At 38.8% G+C, this 15,469-nt stretch overlaps 1 pseudogene; it reads right to left on the bottom strand.

The window, feature by feature from the left end:
• The window catches only part of LOC127434909 (kinesin-like protein KIF21A), a 149,026-nt pseudogene that overhangs the window by 99,392 nt on the left and 34,165 nt on the right, over positions 1-15,469 (bottom strand).

A 15,469-nucleotide genomic window follows, 5' to 3' on the forward strand; every position in this document is an offset into this window, starting at 1 on the left:
CGAAATTATATTTTGTGGTAATCAACATTATGCCACAAATACTGTTGATTGAGCTAAACTTGTAATGAACCTGGATAATTCCTTTAAAGTACGTGTTATGGTTATAGTTTGGAAAAACTATGATGGTCTCCACTTGCCTGCTAGGCTTTATTGTAAATGTATTTACTAGGGGTGTAACGGTACATGTATTCGTCCCGAACCGTCACGGTACTGACGTCATGGTTCGGTGCATGCAGTCAGATGAAGAATACAGAGTCAGTCACAGGCGATCCACTCCAGTCCAGAAGGTGGCACGCGCGGTAATGCAACGCTGTTTGCTAACCGCCACAACAGGAAAAAGAGCAGCAGAAGAAGAGACCATCTATGCACCAACCCAGAACAAGAATGGCTTTTCCTAATGCACAAGTTTTATCTTTCATTATTCTTTTTATTTTGTACTTTTATAACACAATATATGCTTTTCAGTTTTGTAGCTGATTGTGACCAAATACCTTTTGTTTTTTTATCAACCCTACAAAAATTATGGCCTGTGCTTTATGTGCATTCTGTTTACTGCTTAGTGCATTCTGTTTACTGCTTAGTGCTTAATACACTAAAGGAGACTATACTGTACCAACTACCTCAGGGGGGACTAAATGCTACTAGGTGGAACAAACTGTAATTTGCACTACTGTCTGTTCAAAATAAATGAAAAGAAACCTAGCATTTGGGATTTGTTGCTTTTTCCTGTTGTACCGAACTCGTGTCGAAATGTGACCCCAAGACCAAGGAACGTACCGAACCCAAACTTTCCCTCTGCAAATAGAATAGAACAGAAGAACATGTAGCCCTGCAACAGATGACATGGCCCCACAGAGACCCCCACTGAACATTGAGTCAGTCTGGGATTACATGAAGAGACAGAAGCAATTGATACAGCCTAAATATATAGAAGAACTGTGCAGAATTCTCCATGAAGCTTGGAACATCCTATCTGTCAACAACCAAGAAAAAATGTGTCCAGATGTCCCTAGGAGAATTAGTGCTGTTTTGAAGGCAAAGTTGGTCACACCAAATATTGATTTAGCTTTTTTGTTTACTAGACTTTGGATGATCACTAATTATGGCACTATTTTTGAAGAAATCCTCACTATCCAACATTTTTCACAAATGCCTAAAACTTTTGCACAGTACTATATATATATATATATATATATATATATATATATATATATATATATATATATATATATATATATATTTTATTTTTATTTTTTACTATGGGCCCTATTATTTTCATTAGTGTTTTATTATAGGGGCCAAGCCCCGTAGGGGCATAGACCCTATTGCATATGTTGCATTTCTTATTATTATTATTCTGGCTGGGAGTCTATGGCAGCCCTGTGAACAGTTCATAGGGCTGGGAGTCTATGGCAGCCCTATGAACAGTTCATAGGAAAATGATGAAATTTGGCAGACTGATAGAGGTGGGTATAAATAGAAAATGTAGGGTCTCTAGGAAAAGGCATCATTCCTAGAGCGTACCCATTGTTTTGCCATTCGTGGAACATGGGAATCGCGTGGCACCATGCGAGGCTCGGACGTGTGAACAGCGAGCTCTGCGCACTTTGCTAGTTTGAATACTTTTTATATCATAAACCAGTGAGATTCAATACAATCTGATTCTTGACTGTTCTAGGAAGACAATATATCAAAGAATTCAAAATCCTCAGGCTCTAGAGATATTAAAAGACATTTACGTGCTCAAGCTGACCAGGGACTTAATTTGGACAGTGCGGTGAAAAAGATTCAGCGTCAACTGTTGAACATGTCGGCAATGCTGGCGAAGGTCGTTGCTGACTTGGAGGATCTTGCTGTAATACGTCGATCAATCACTGCCATGGAGACGAAATTCACTGAGATGGTTACAAGTGTGTCGGATGCTGAGAATTTATCTGGAGTCATTGGGGAGAGAATTAGCTGCTAATCCGCTAGTGACCAAGATAGACTTGGAGCGTGTTTGGGAAAAGTTGGAAGACCTTGAGAATCGTAACCGGCCAAACAATGTCCGAATTGTTGGAATTCCTGAGGACGAGGAAGGATGAGATATGGTGAAATTCCTAGACGAGCTCTTCCCGTGTCTGCTCGATGTAACAGGCCATAAGCTGGAAATCGAGCGAGCTCACAGAGTTCCATCTCGGAGATCCATGGAGGGAGCCAGGTCCTGATAAATTCTGGCCAAATTTCTGAGATCGTCTGATAAAGATCTCGTGTTATGCGAGGCAAGGAGTAAAGGAAGGCTTTCTTGGAAGAACCACAACATTTTCTTGTTCCCAGACTTTGCGAAGTCGACAAGAGAGAAAGGTGATTGATTCAAGGAATGCAAGAAACTCTTACATCAACGGAAGGTCCCTTTTGCACTGATGTTCAAATTGAGAACAGATGCTAAGGATGTCCTCAAAATATTTACATGCCCACAGCAAGCGATGTCCTTCATAAAGTCAATGGAATGAGTAGGTTATTGTGTGATACTCTTTATGCAGCCAAGTGGGCCTGACTCACTGAACATTCACTTGTCTGTCCGAGGAAACCGAATGCCTTTTTTGTTTCTTTTTGTGCTGGTTCCGCCTAGTGGCTGGAGTTTGTTTTGTGGAGGAATACACCTTCGGAACAGTTATGTGGATGAATCTACATGTTCTTTGTGCTTATGCCTCCTATTGGCTGGAGTTTGTTTTATAGATTATTTTCTGTTGTGTAATTCTGTCTCACAAAATTTGTATAGAAGCACCGGACTTGAGCAATCCGACTGCAAAGTTGTCACGGGGGTTCTCGTAGGCGTACATGGACTATTTGAGTTTAGAGGGATGGATGCCAGCTTGCACTGTCATGCACAGGGTTAAGGCGCACGTTTTTCTTTTTATCTGTTTGTTTGGTTCTGGGGGAAGTTTGGGGTTTGACTGCTGCACTAATGACTGCCCCACCTACGCTGTCTTAGAACTTAATTTCTATTGTACTGAAGGTCTTTGTATTGTGCTTACTGAATAGTTGCAGGGCTTATACCTGATCATTTCTGCTTGCAGGTTTTCTTATTGTTCTTCATCCTTTTTCTCCCTTATCAGATTTTAAGGCAGCACTATGATCCATACACAGGTAAGTTATGAAATTTGTCACACTAATACTGGTGGGTATGAATAGCCCCCCGACATGGTTTGGGCTTTTTTAGATTAAACTCTATAGTGCAACCACCAGCTCAAAATGCACTTTTATTTACCTTCTAACTTTGGACTGTTTGGTATAGAAACAAAATCCTTACTTCCTCTGATTACTATCCTTATTGGGATTTTAATGCACCAGTACATTAGAACTCCACGTATTACTGTGGTCGGCATGTTGAATTGTGATATTTATAGATTGTTTTTATTGCTACTCCTACAAAAAAAATTAAATTTGATGATTTTCAGTCTGAACTGTTACTGAAATTACATAAAAATTACTGAAAATATATATATTTTTTTAAAAAATCAAAATTTGAAATTTGTAATTTGTATTTTGATCTTTGTTGAAAAGTTACGACAGTACAAAGCTGACAGAGGCAACTGCTGTGCCTGGCTGTGTTGATTCTCTCCTTGGTATGTCTCTTTGTCGGCTGTCAACAGTGAGACAGCATGGTGCAGTGGATTGTGCGCTGAACTGTGGAATGGAAAGGTACAGGTTTGATCCTTTCCTGGGGTGAGTTGTGTTGGTTTGCTTTGTACATCATATCCAATCTGTTCTGTGTCATACTTACTGTGGTGCAATTAGTGCCATTTCTGTGCTTGGCCCCGTATTGCTGCTTTCAGCTATATTTCTATCTATGGTTTTTATAAGTTATTATTATAGTATTATTTTATTTTAGTATATTTTATATTATTTTAGGGCTGGGAAATTTAACATGTTAACTCCTGTGATTAATAGTTGACTCTGTAAAGCATTAAAAAAAATAACACTATTAATGCAGTAACTTTTTTTTCTCTTCCTGAAAGTTCACTAATGTTTTTCCCCACTTCCTGTGGCTTAAATTGGCATATATAAATTTCCAAAAGGTACACACTCAACCCAACTTCACATCCTAGCACAGAAACTGATTGTGTGAACCAGTGCATACTGATGTCTCACACCATCAGCACTTGGTATCACTCTGCTTCTGTTCTTGGTGTTCTAAACCAAATTGTAAGAGCAGCGCAGATATGTAAAAGAGCTTTAATTATTGACAATATTCATGCATATTTTTACCCTTTAATGCATATTTTGTTATTTTGTTATTTTGATTAGATTATCAAGTGTTTTAAATTGAAGCGAGGGCATGCAAAGGAAAATGCGACTCTATGGAGATGTGTCCCATCAACACATTCATTGTATCTCCAACTGTATATATTGTTAATAATAATAAACCTCATTCCTCATTTAACCACATCTGGTAAAACATATACGGTATATAAAAAACCCTTCATCGCTGCGGCTTGCTTCGTGCGTGCGCTTGTAAAAACCCCAATATCCATCGACCTCTACATAATACCTGGTGTAAACAGGCCTTTTTGTCTCGTCTTACCTGTCAATAGGCGAAGATAGTGGCATTGTATCCTTCAAAGCATCCTTCAATAAGGTTCTCAGTGCAGTTGCTGTAGATGTCATCCTGCTGCGAGTCCATGTCAAAAACATAGTCAAATGTGAAGGCCTTGTCCTTTCCTAGAACCACCTGGGGCTCGCCAGGGGTCACCAACGTGCAAATGTGACATCCTTCTATCTTCTCCTTCGCCAACTGTGGACGAATTCTGAAACAAAGAGAGAGTTTTATTAGGGGCCACGCAATGAATGTGCATGGGCACCTATTGTATCTGTTAGTGTTCTTCTTATTTTCATCCTGCCATTTCTGGTTGTTAGTCTATGGCAGCCCATAGAACACTATGGAAAAAAGTTGTGAAATTTGGCACAGTGATAGAGAATGGTCTGAACATTCTTTTTGGCAAATTTGGAGTACCTACCCAAAACCATCTAGCACCACCAACAGTTCAAATTTGCACTTATGTTTATTCTAATAACTTCTGAACCATAAGGCTTAGAAACAAAATTATTTTTTCCACAGATTCTTTTTTCCTTCGCTTATGTCGTGTCGATTGTACACCATGGTTTCAGTTTTTGCCCAATTAGATTTCTGTCATTTTGAATTTTACGAAAAAAATTTAACTCCTCCAAGGCCATATGTCTGATTTACACAAAATGTGGTGTGTATCATTTCGGGACTGTCTGTACAAAAAGTTATTTGATAGACAAAACCATTCTCACATACAGTTGAAGTCAAATGTTTATATACACCTTAGCCAAATACAGTTAAACTCAGTTTTCACAATTCCTGATGTTTAATCGTAGAAAACATTCCCTGTCTTAGGTCAGTTAGGATCGCTACTTTAAGAATGTGAAATGTCAGAATAATATTAGAGAGAATGATTTATTCCAGCTTTTATTTCTTTCATCACATTCCCAGTGGGTCAGAAGTTTACATACAATTTGTTAGTATTTGGTAGCATTGCCTTTAAATTGTTTAACTTGGGTCAAACATTTTGGGTAGTCTTCCACAAGCTTCTCACAATAAGTTGCTGGAATTTTGGCCCATTCCTCCAGACAGAACTGGTGTTACGGAGTCCGGTTTGTAGGCCTCCTTGCTCGCACACACTTTTTCAGTTCTGCCCACAAATTTTCTATCAGACTGAGGTCAGTGCTTTGTGATGGCGACTCAAATACCTTTGTTGTCCTAAAGCCATTTTGCCACAACTTTGGAGGTATACTTGGTGTCATTGTCCATTTGGAAGACCCATTTGCGACCAAGCTTTAACTTCCTGGCTGATGTCTTTAGATGTTGCTTCAATATATCCACATAATTTTCCTTCCTCATGATGCCATCTATTTTGTGAAGTGCACCAGTCCCTCCTGCAGCAAAGCACCCCCAAAACATGATGCTGCCATGCCCATGCTTCATGGTTGATATGGTGTTCTTCGGCTTGCAAGCCTCACCCTTTTTCCTCCAAACATAACGATGGACATTATGGCCAAAAAGTTCAATTTTTGTTTTATCAGACCAGAGGAAATTTTTCCAGTAATTAAGATCTTTGTCCCCATATGCACTTGCAAACTGTAGTCTGGCTTTTTTATGGTGGTTTTGGAGCATTGACTTCTTTTTGCTGAATGTTGATATAGGACTCGTTTTACTGTGGATATAGATACTTGTCTACCTGTTTCCTCCAGCATCTTCACAAGGTCCTTTGCTGTTGTTCTGGATTGATTAGCACTTTTCGCACCAAACTATGTTCATCTCTAGGAGACAGAAAGCGTCTCCTTCCTGATGGCTGCATGGTCCCATGATGTTTATACTTGCATACTATTGTTTGTACAGATGAATGTGGTACCTTAAGGCATTTGGAAATTGCTCCCAAGGATAAACCAGACTTGTTGAGGCTCACAATTTTTTTATGAGGTGTTGGCTGATTTCTTTTGATTTTTCCATGATGTCAAGCAAAGAGGCACCGAGTTTGAAGGTAGACCTTAAAATACATCCACAGGTACACCTCCAATTGACTCCAATTAGCCAATTTGCCTATCAGAAGCTAATTCGCTAATTGCCTAAAGGCTTGACATCATTTTCTAGAATTTTCCAAGGTGCTTAAAGGCACAGTTAACTTATAGTCAATTAAAAGTGAAACAATCTGTCTGTAAACAATTGTTGGACAAATTACTTGTGTCATGCACAAAGTAGATGTCCTAAACGACTTGCCAAAACTATAGTTTGCTAATATTAAATCTGTGGAGTGGTAAAAAATTTTTTAATGACTTCAACCTAAGTGTATGTAAACTTCTGACTTCAGCTGTAATGTTTCAACAAATTACCAGGCAAGCAAACCAAAGAGGCTGTGAAGCTATATCTTGGCAATGCTTTGGCATATTGAGACGAAACTGGGGTTTGTGGATGAACATGCATTGGGGTTTTGGATATACTATGGGATTTGGGATTTAAACAAAGCCCTAACCTCAACTATTAAACCACAACATGTAACTCTTACCACACAGTTTGTGCAACATACGTGAATTAAACCTCAAATCATGCATGCTATCACATTTCTATGAGGCCAGACTGGATTTATGATTTTCACCTGGTAGTAGGGATGGGCACAAGTATTTGAGTACTTGGAATTGACAGCAATGATCAATAATGATCATGCATTTCACTAAATTTGAAATTCAGTGACAACTATAAACAAAAGTGTTAAATATGGGCCTTATTTTTTAATTTTGAAATTAAGTACATTGTGATTTTCAGTTGTACCTTGATTGTCAACAAAGTTGTCGCATAGCAACCAAACTGATAAACAATGCTGCAATGCTAGTATTTGTTCTACAGTTTTACGATAATAAAAAGAGAGTATAATTTACCATGCTTTGAACACCTGCCTCTGTAGAGGTTCATTAAATATGTTTTATGGTCATCTAATGTAGGAACTTTGACTCATTAATGGATTTTATTTAATACAAGTGAATGTTTATCATTGACTCTGTAAATCTCCCTGGGTGCCGACATATTTGCGGGAAATCACACACATATATATCTCAAGATTTCCGTTTATTTCCGTCATGAGTTTACAAAATTGAAGTCCAACATAAAGTGGTGGTCCATTGCACTTAAAGTTCTGACTCTCCGAGTTGAATGGAATGCAGAATGAATCATCACAGCAACAAGCTCCAATATAGCGCACCTAGGGTCTTCTCATTTCTGAAATTGTGCATCCTCGTTTCTAGGGAGTTTCAAAGATTTTCCTAGCCAACTAGTAGTCGTTAGTTTAAGCCATTAGTCGACTAGCTGTCGCACGTTTATGATATTAATTTCATTACTTAAATATGTTTTTTTTGGGGGGGTGGGGGGCATCAGAAAATGGTTCCAGGGCTGAGAATGTTATAAGTAACATTGCTAACACTGTTCTACATTACAGAGAAATACTAAACCGAGATAATGAGCCTTTAAAATATAAATTTTACAAGCGCACGCACGAAGCAAGCCGCAGCGACACCGGCAAAAGCAGTAATGATTCTGAATGTGTTGGAAAAACCAGCAAGGAGACTGTCTGAACATTTTGTTAATTTATAGAGAGAAATACACATTAAGTTAAACATGCAGTAAGAGAGGTACTAATTTAGCTTCCCCACGAACACTTGGATAAGCCTAATAGCGCATATTTATCTAGGTTGTCTAACGTTAGAGCGAGCGGCCATGCTAAGTGGCTAACGTTAGGCTACTTACTTGTTTCAAATGATAAGCCATGTTTGAGGTCGATGAATGGTTTGGCAAACGTTTGCCTGCAGAGTTTGCAAGTCACCTTCTTGGGGTTATCCTTTACCCTCTCGAAATAATCCCACACTTTGGATTTCCTGCCTGACATAATTAATTACCGCATGGACCAGCCGTGTAAACGATCATGTCTGTCCGTTACTGACTACATGGCTTCACCACTTCCTGTGGAGTTTTTTTTTTCTGTGACCAACCAACCAATCAAAACTTGGTCGACCAAGACTCTTCTCATCGACTAACGTTTGGTCAACTATTAGGGGGCAGCCCTACTCGATTACTTTCTTTGCTTCCTCTCCTCACTTCCTTGCTCCACCCTCTTAGGAAATGAGGAAGGGATGCAAGGAAAGGAAACGAGGACGGAGGAAACGAAGCAAGACAGATTTGTAAAATGAAATCTTCTGCTCAGTTGCACGTCACTTCAGCTGCATTACCTCAGAGCGCTTGCCGTTATGTTTTTGAAACTTGATTAATTGATATTTTCACAATAAAACCTGATAATTCAAGACGCACTGTTTAAGTATGTGACAATTATGATTTATTTAAACCGCAAAGGTGAAACATTAATTAAAACTGTTGTGTCAGATTTGAAGGGGAGGAGAATTTATGCTTGCATCAGGTGCTTCGACCAAAAAGTCTTCCGCATAGGATGCTCCTGTGCTTCCTCGCTCAAGCATCCTCGGTAAGCTTCCTCCGTCCTATGCCCTTGCCTCCTCGCAGTGTATTTAGTGAATTGATACATCCTTCATAATGGTGGACTTTGATCGGTTTCTGGGTCACGGGCTCGAGGACGGAGGAGCGAGGAAACAAGGATGCACAATTTAAGAAATGAGAAGGACCCCGAGACTTTCTGTCTTGGGCAGAAACAGCGTTCAACACTCTGGAGAAGTGTGTCCTTTCAAACTGCTAGACAGAGCGCAGCAGAATGGAACGGAACACAGGGTGTTCCTTTTTTGCGCAACAGGATATAAATTTACACAGAAAAGTTTAATAAGCGATTTTTATAACACTAAAAGCATGTTAACCCACATATTGTTTACATCTTGTGGCTATACTTTTGAATAATTAATATTTTAACGTTTACGGATTGGCCCCATTCACTTCCATTGTAAGTGTCTCACTGTAAACCAGATTTTCTTCTTTTCTTTATTTAAAAAAGAAAAGGAGGGACAAGTTGAATTAAATTTTTGTGGTAATCAACATTATACCACAAATGCTGCAGATTGAGCTTAACTTGCATTGAACAGAATAGTTTTGTGCCAAATTAAGCTACAACCTGCAGCAATAAGTTAATTGCACTTTTTTTGACCACTTTAAATTTAATTACTAATGAAGAAAGTTGAAACTCAAAAAACTGAAATTATTGTGATAAGTTAAATAGATGGAAACAAAGATGTTATAACTGTTGTATAGATTTTGATGAATAATTGCTATGTAAACATGTCATGTAAATTCCACTGTGCAGACAGTGACTGCTGCTTGTTTATGGAAATACAGTGTTTGAGATTTATGAACACAAACACCCTCTGTTAGAGGTGTGTGTGTGTGTGTGTGTGTGTGTGTGTGTGTGTGTGTGTGTGTGTGTGTGAGAGAGAGAGAGAGAGAGAGAGAGAGCAGCTCTGGCAACATGCTAGGTAAACAGTCACACACTGAGATTCATTTTCTCATGTTTTCTGTTTTCTTTATTCAAACCTTCCTGCTGCTCTGCCTTTTACGTTTAAGCCCTTATGCACAAATTGTTGAACTTTTAAAGTTACAGTACCTAATGAGTTGACAAGTTTATAGCTAGCTACCTGAATAACAACACATCTGGCTAAATAGTACAGACATTTGAAGGTAACTCTATTGCCCCTTTGAATACTGAGGTTTGTTTTTGCCACAGCCATGCAAGAACACAAGTATGTACAATGGGACAGTGTGCTTCAGTGTGTCGGCCCAGTATTCGCACTTGTGTTTGTATACTAGCATATACTATGCAAACTTGCAGCAAATGTGCCACTCGTTATTTTCGAATGAGCTTTTGATTCACCGCAAATATTTGCCAGAATGCAGCTCTTCGCCACTAGTGGTGAACCTCCAGCAAACGTTTGTCAAGAATGAACAATTTGCGGCAAGTTTGCGGCATATTTGCCATGAACTCTCGATTTTCGTAAGGGATGTTTCTAGACTAAGGGATAGAGAGAGGGTGCGTAATGTTATTTGGGTCATGACAAATGACACTGCACATTTATTTGAGCAAGAAACCTTAATGAACAATATAAGTCTACTTCAAGGAAGAAAAAAATGTGACAGAAGTGGCCCAATCAAGGTTTATCTTCCAGCTTGATCTCATAAAATTGCATGACTGTGGCAACAGTGTTCAAAATGAAATGGTGTGGTTCATTTCACATTTCACGCCAGGTCCGAGGTGAAATGTCCACTAAGTGGCACTAAAAGCAAGTTAAATGTTCTCCCAAACAGATGTGTTTTTTAAGGTTACTGCTTTATTGAGTTTTAAATCAACAAAACCTAACCTTATCCCTAACCGATTATGTCATAATAAGCAAATGTGAGAGGAAAAACGCAACTGCTAAATCAACCGCGGCATATTGTGGTGCTTCTATGCCACTTTCGGCTCACATTTTGACTTATATGCTCTTCAGGACTCATACCCCAGTCCTTTGCTATAGCAACCGCTCCATTTTGTGGTGCTTCTATGACACTTTTGGCTCACGTTTCGACTTGCATGCTCTTCAGGACTCATACCTCAGTCCTTTGCTAAAGCAACCGCACCATTTTGTGGTGTATCTATGACACTTTCTGCTCACGTTTCAACTTGCATGCTCTTCAGCACTCGTACCCCTGTCCTTTGCTAAAGCAACTGCGCCATTTTGTGGTGCTTCTATGACACTTTCAGCTCACGTTACGACTTGCATGCTCTTCAGGGCTCGTACCCCGGTTATTTGCATCGCAAGTGAGCTCCAGTGCAGTTTGATCAAGTTTGAACATGCTTGTAAATGTAGTTGGTGATGTAATGCAAACACAACAGTATGTCGCCTTACAAGTCATACACTATAGTAAAGTGTTTAGATGTTATAAGATAGCATTCCATGAGGAAACGGGTGAAAATAAGTCTTTATGAACTGATATGCCGTTTTAATGAATAAAAGTCATTGTTGTTGTCATGCCTCTAGTGTTCAATTCACCAGGAAACTGCCACAATATGTACAGCAAGCCAAAAAAAAAAATTATTTTGCAAAAAATTCTATGGGACAAGGTTGTTATCCTGATTCATTCCAGTATATAAACTAGAGGCAAATCATTTTTCACAGTCCATCAATATAACATTAACAAGCCATTTTAGTTAAATTAGCATTTGACAAAAGCAGTCTTTTGTGCATACTTTCAGTCTGTATAAAGCTCATAGTGATATTCCTACTTAAAAATGTCTAATCATAGAACTATGTACTGAGCAAAGGATAATGTTCTGTCAGCCAGTCATTACAGCAAAATAAACCCATGACATGGTGATCCTGTGTCTTAGGTTTTTGGTATCACCCTGAAGGGGTTTATTTTGCGATAATGATCGGCTGACTGGACATTATCCAACTTATTATATAGCTACTTAACAAATAATAAAAACATGTACATAAAGTATTGATAGAGTTGAAATTATTTTATTAGCTTGTAGAGACTGTGGAAAGACAAAACATGCGCACAGATATGTAGGTTTCCTGGTTTCCAGTGTTGCCATGGACAGTGGCCATATAACGGTCATTTTTTTTTACCACAGAATGTTGCGATTTAATGCTCTTGAATTTAGTCCAGGTTTTTCTAATGATCTGCTGTACTGTAGTGTGTCTCTTAATGCGTGATATAAACTGATAGAGCTCATTCTGTGTAATGCCACAGTGCTGTGTTGTGCTATTTTAGGGTAGTTCTAATCATTGTTTGCCTGCTCAAACAGAGAGAGAGAGAGAGAAAAAGAAGGCAATGTTTAAGGTTAAGAGTTTCATTTACAAATAATTGTAGGTAAACTGCATCCAGCTTAGTGCAAACCCTTTTTTCTCCGTCGATTTCATATTTTTTAATGGGCCAGTTACATGTGCATGAGTGCCTGTGAGTAGTATTAGTGTACAGTAAAGCCGAGAGCTGTACAGTGCTGTTATTCACATTGCTCAGAGGCTCTTTGTTCAGGTTATAAACGTCTTAAATTCCTGTTAATCCAGAAAGTCTCACGTTTTAAATACTGGAGATAATTTACTGGAGATAATTTATATGAACGCTAACAAACCAAACTAAACCAATGTCATGTAAATGCCCATGCTTGCCTTAGTAAGCGCCAGTTATTACTTAATGATAAGAAATGGGAGTAAAAATAATATTCAAGAAATAGTTACATACAATAATTACATCATAATTTAAACAACCCCATGTTGTTTAAAACCCATATGACTTACTTGCTTAAGCCGAAAGTATACTTCGGTTTTGACACGAACGTTTAGTGTCTGCGTACAGTCGAATGTGAGCCTTTCAAAGTATACTTCATTTGACAATGCGAGCATACACAGCAGGTTGGCACATGCGCGCTATGACTGATATGAGATAATGGACTATTTCTGCTCAGGAGTTTAGACACATAAAGATGCCTTTATATAATTTAGACTCGATTTATACAGTACTGTGCAAAAGTTTTAGGCACTTGTGAAAAATGTTGCATAGTGAGGATGTCTTCAAAAATAATGACATAAATAGTTTTCATTTATCACTTAATGTCATACAAAGTCCAGTAAACATAAAAAAGCTAAATCAATATTCGGTGTGTCCACCTTTGCCTTTAAAACAGCCCCAATTCTCCTAGGTACACCTGGACACAGTTTTTCTTGGTTGTTGGCAGATAGGATGTTCCAATCTTCTTGGAGAATTTGCCACAGTTCTTCTATCTGTTTAGGCTGTCTCAATTGCTTCTGTCTCTTTATGTAATCTCAGACTGACACGATGTTCAGTGGGGGGCTTTGTGGGGGCCATGACATCTGTTGCAGGGCTCCCTGTTCTTCTATTCTAATCTTTTCTATTTGCAAAAGTAATGTTTGGGAGTCTAACATTTATATTTCCTATTGACACACTAAAGCTGAAGATATAAATAACCATCTTAAGACAAATGCTTTTGTGAAAATCTTATGTGCCTAAGACATTTGCACAGTAATGTACAAATGCAGGTATCTCCTGACCTCCACACACATGCGTTTTTGACGTCTACTGTTGTTGTTTCCACATTCATCTCCTGTTGTTTACTGGCAAATACATGTTCTTCTAGCGCTTCTTGTGACAGCAACGGCTCAAATGTGAGTGTTGCCATCTTGTGGACCCATTAATTAGTGCAAATAATTCCAGGCGCATGCGCATTCTACGCGTTATAAGAAGCACGGTTAGAAAAATCCGGCTCCGCACGTTTAGTGCTTGAGCACATTGCTGATGACAAAATTTGCATCATGCTTCCCGTACGTGGATAATCAGTCTGACCGAAGTATACTTTGGGTTTAAAGGTGCGGTCACACCTACATGATCACATGGGAAGTCAGCATGGTGTTTCCGAGAGTTCAGGTACCCTAGGATCGGCCACATTATGCCGACTCGCCAAGAAGCGGCATTTCCTATCAGACATTTTTGCATCGTCTCAAGTGTATTTACCTTCTATTGTGGTGTGACCTGAATCGCATTGCTTCAGCATCGTGAGAGACCTGGGTTCGGATTCTGCATTGAAACCAGGCAGTAATCGTGTTCGCATAATCACTGACAGGCGTGATTGGGAGGTTGGATTTTATTCTTCTAACATTACATTTTTACTCCACTGATGATTAGTTATAGGTTTGGGGGTTGAGTTGTGGGGCTTTTGGCGCCCCTCTGTGGATATTTCACCTGGAAAATGGAGACTAGAAATGCAAGCTCATGAGAAGACATCAGAAGAAGTTTGGTGAGATCACCAATAGGAGATTGAAATGTCACACACTGACCTCTTGGTTCAATACAATGAATACAGATTTGAAAGCTTACAATAAGATTTTTCTTGTCGCAGGAGCGTGAGTAGATAGTATATTTTAACATTTTGAATATATTATTATTTATTAACTCCAAAAGCCTTCGAGAGTGACATCCATTACTCAGGGACAGGATACATTGTGTTATTAGAACCTGTTCATTTGCTTAACTGGAATTCCCAAAAAAATGTTCTATTTTACATTGTTTAATTTTTATAATAATTATATTTATTTATCACACATTATACATTTGCACATATACAGTGAAATTCTTTTTTTCACATATCCTAGCTAAGTTGGGGTCAGAGTGCAGGGTCAGCCATGATATGGCGCCCCTGGAGCAGACAGGGTCAAGGGCCTTGCTCAAGGGCCCAACAGTGGCATCTTGGCAGTGCTGGGGCTTGAACCCCCAACCTTCTGATCAGTAGCCCAGAGCCTTAACCGCTGAGCCACCACTGCCCCTATGGTCACCAGTTCTGCTTAATTCACCCCGAGTCTGTGCTTGCTAACCTTATAATAAACCTATAATGTGTCCTTAGCTTGTCTCAGAAGCTTTGAGGTCAAATGATTACTAACAGACAAATCGGACCCTTGTACATCTAGGCATACTGCAAAAAATCATGTTTCCAATAAAAATATCTAAGCATCCTTAAAACATTTACGTGACAAAAAAAAATGACAATATTAAGTTTTGTTTTCACAGAGAAATCAAACAAAATTTGGTGAGGTTTATGAGTAAACCAACATGGTAAGTCAAGTAAGCTTATAGCAATGTTTCAGGTTCAATACAAGTTCAATCAACAGAATCTAATGTTTAGGCTCTTCCCTCCTTTAGTACTTACAATAGAAGTGAATGGGACCAGTTCATAGACATTAAAACACACTGTTTAAAATCGCTTACTAATCTTAACTGTGTAAAGTTATATCCAGCATTACAACTTCGTTCTCATGACGATGTAACGTCAGTAAACCCTGTAATCTGTAATTTCTTACCAATATTACTAAAAATACAGATTTCTTCTTGCATTAAAGGAATGTCTCAATCGGCAGCATTTGTGGCATAATGTTGATTACCATACAAAATAATTTCCAGTCGTCCTTCGAT

Source organism: Myxocyprinus asiaticus, chromosome 45 (genome assembly GCF_019703515.2).
Source record: "Myxocyprinus asiaticus isolate MX2 ecotype Aquarium Trade chromosome 45, UBuf_Myxa_2, whole genome shotgun sequence".
Lineage (NCBI taxonomy): Eukaryota > Metazoa > Chordata > Actinopteri > Cypriniformes > Catostomidae > Myxocyprinus > Myxocyprinus asiaticus.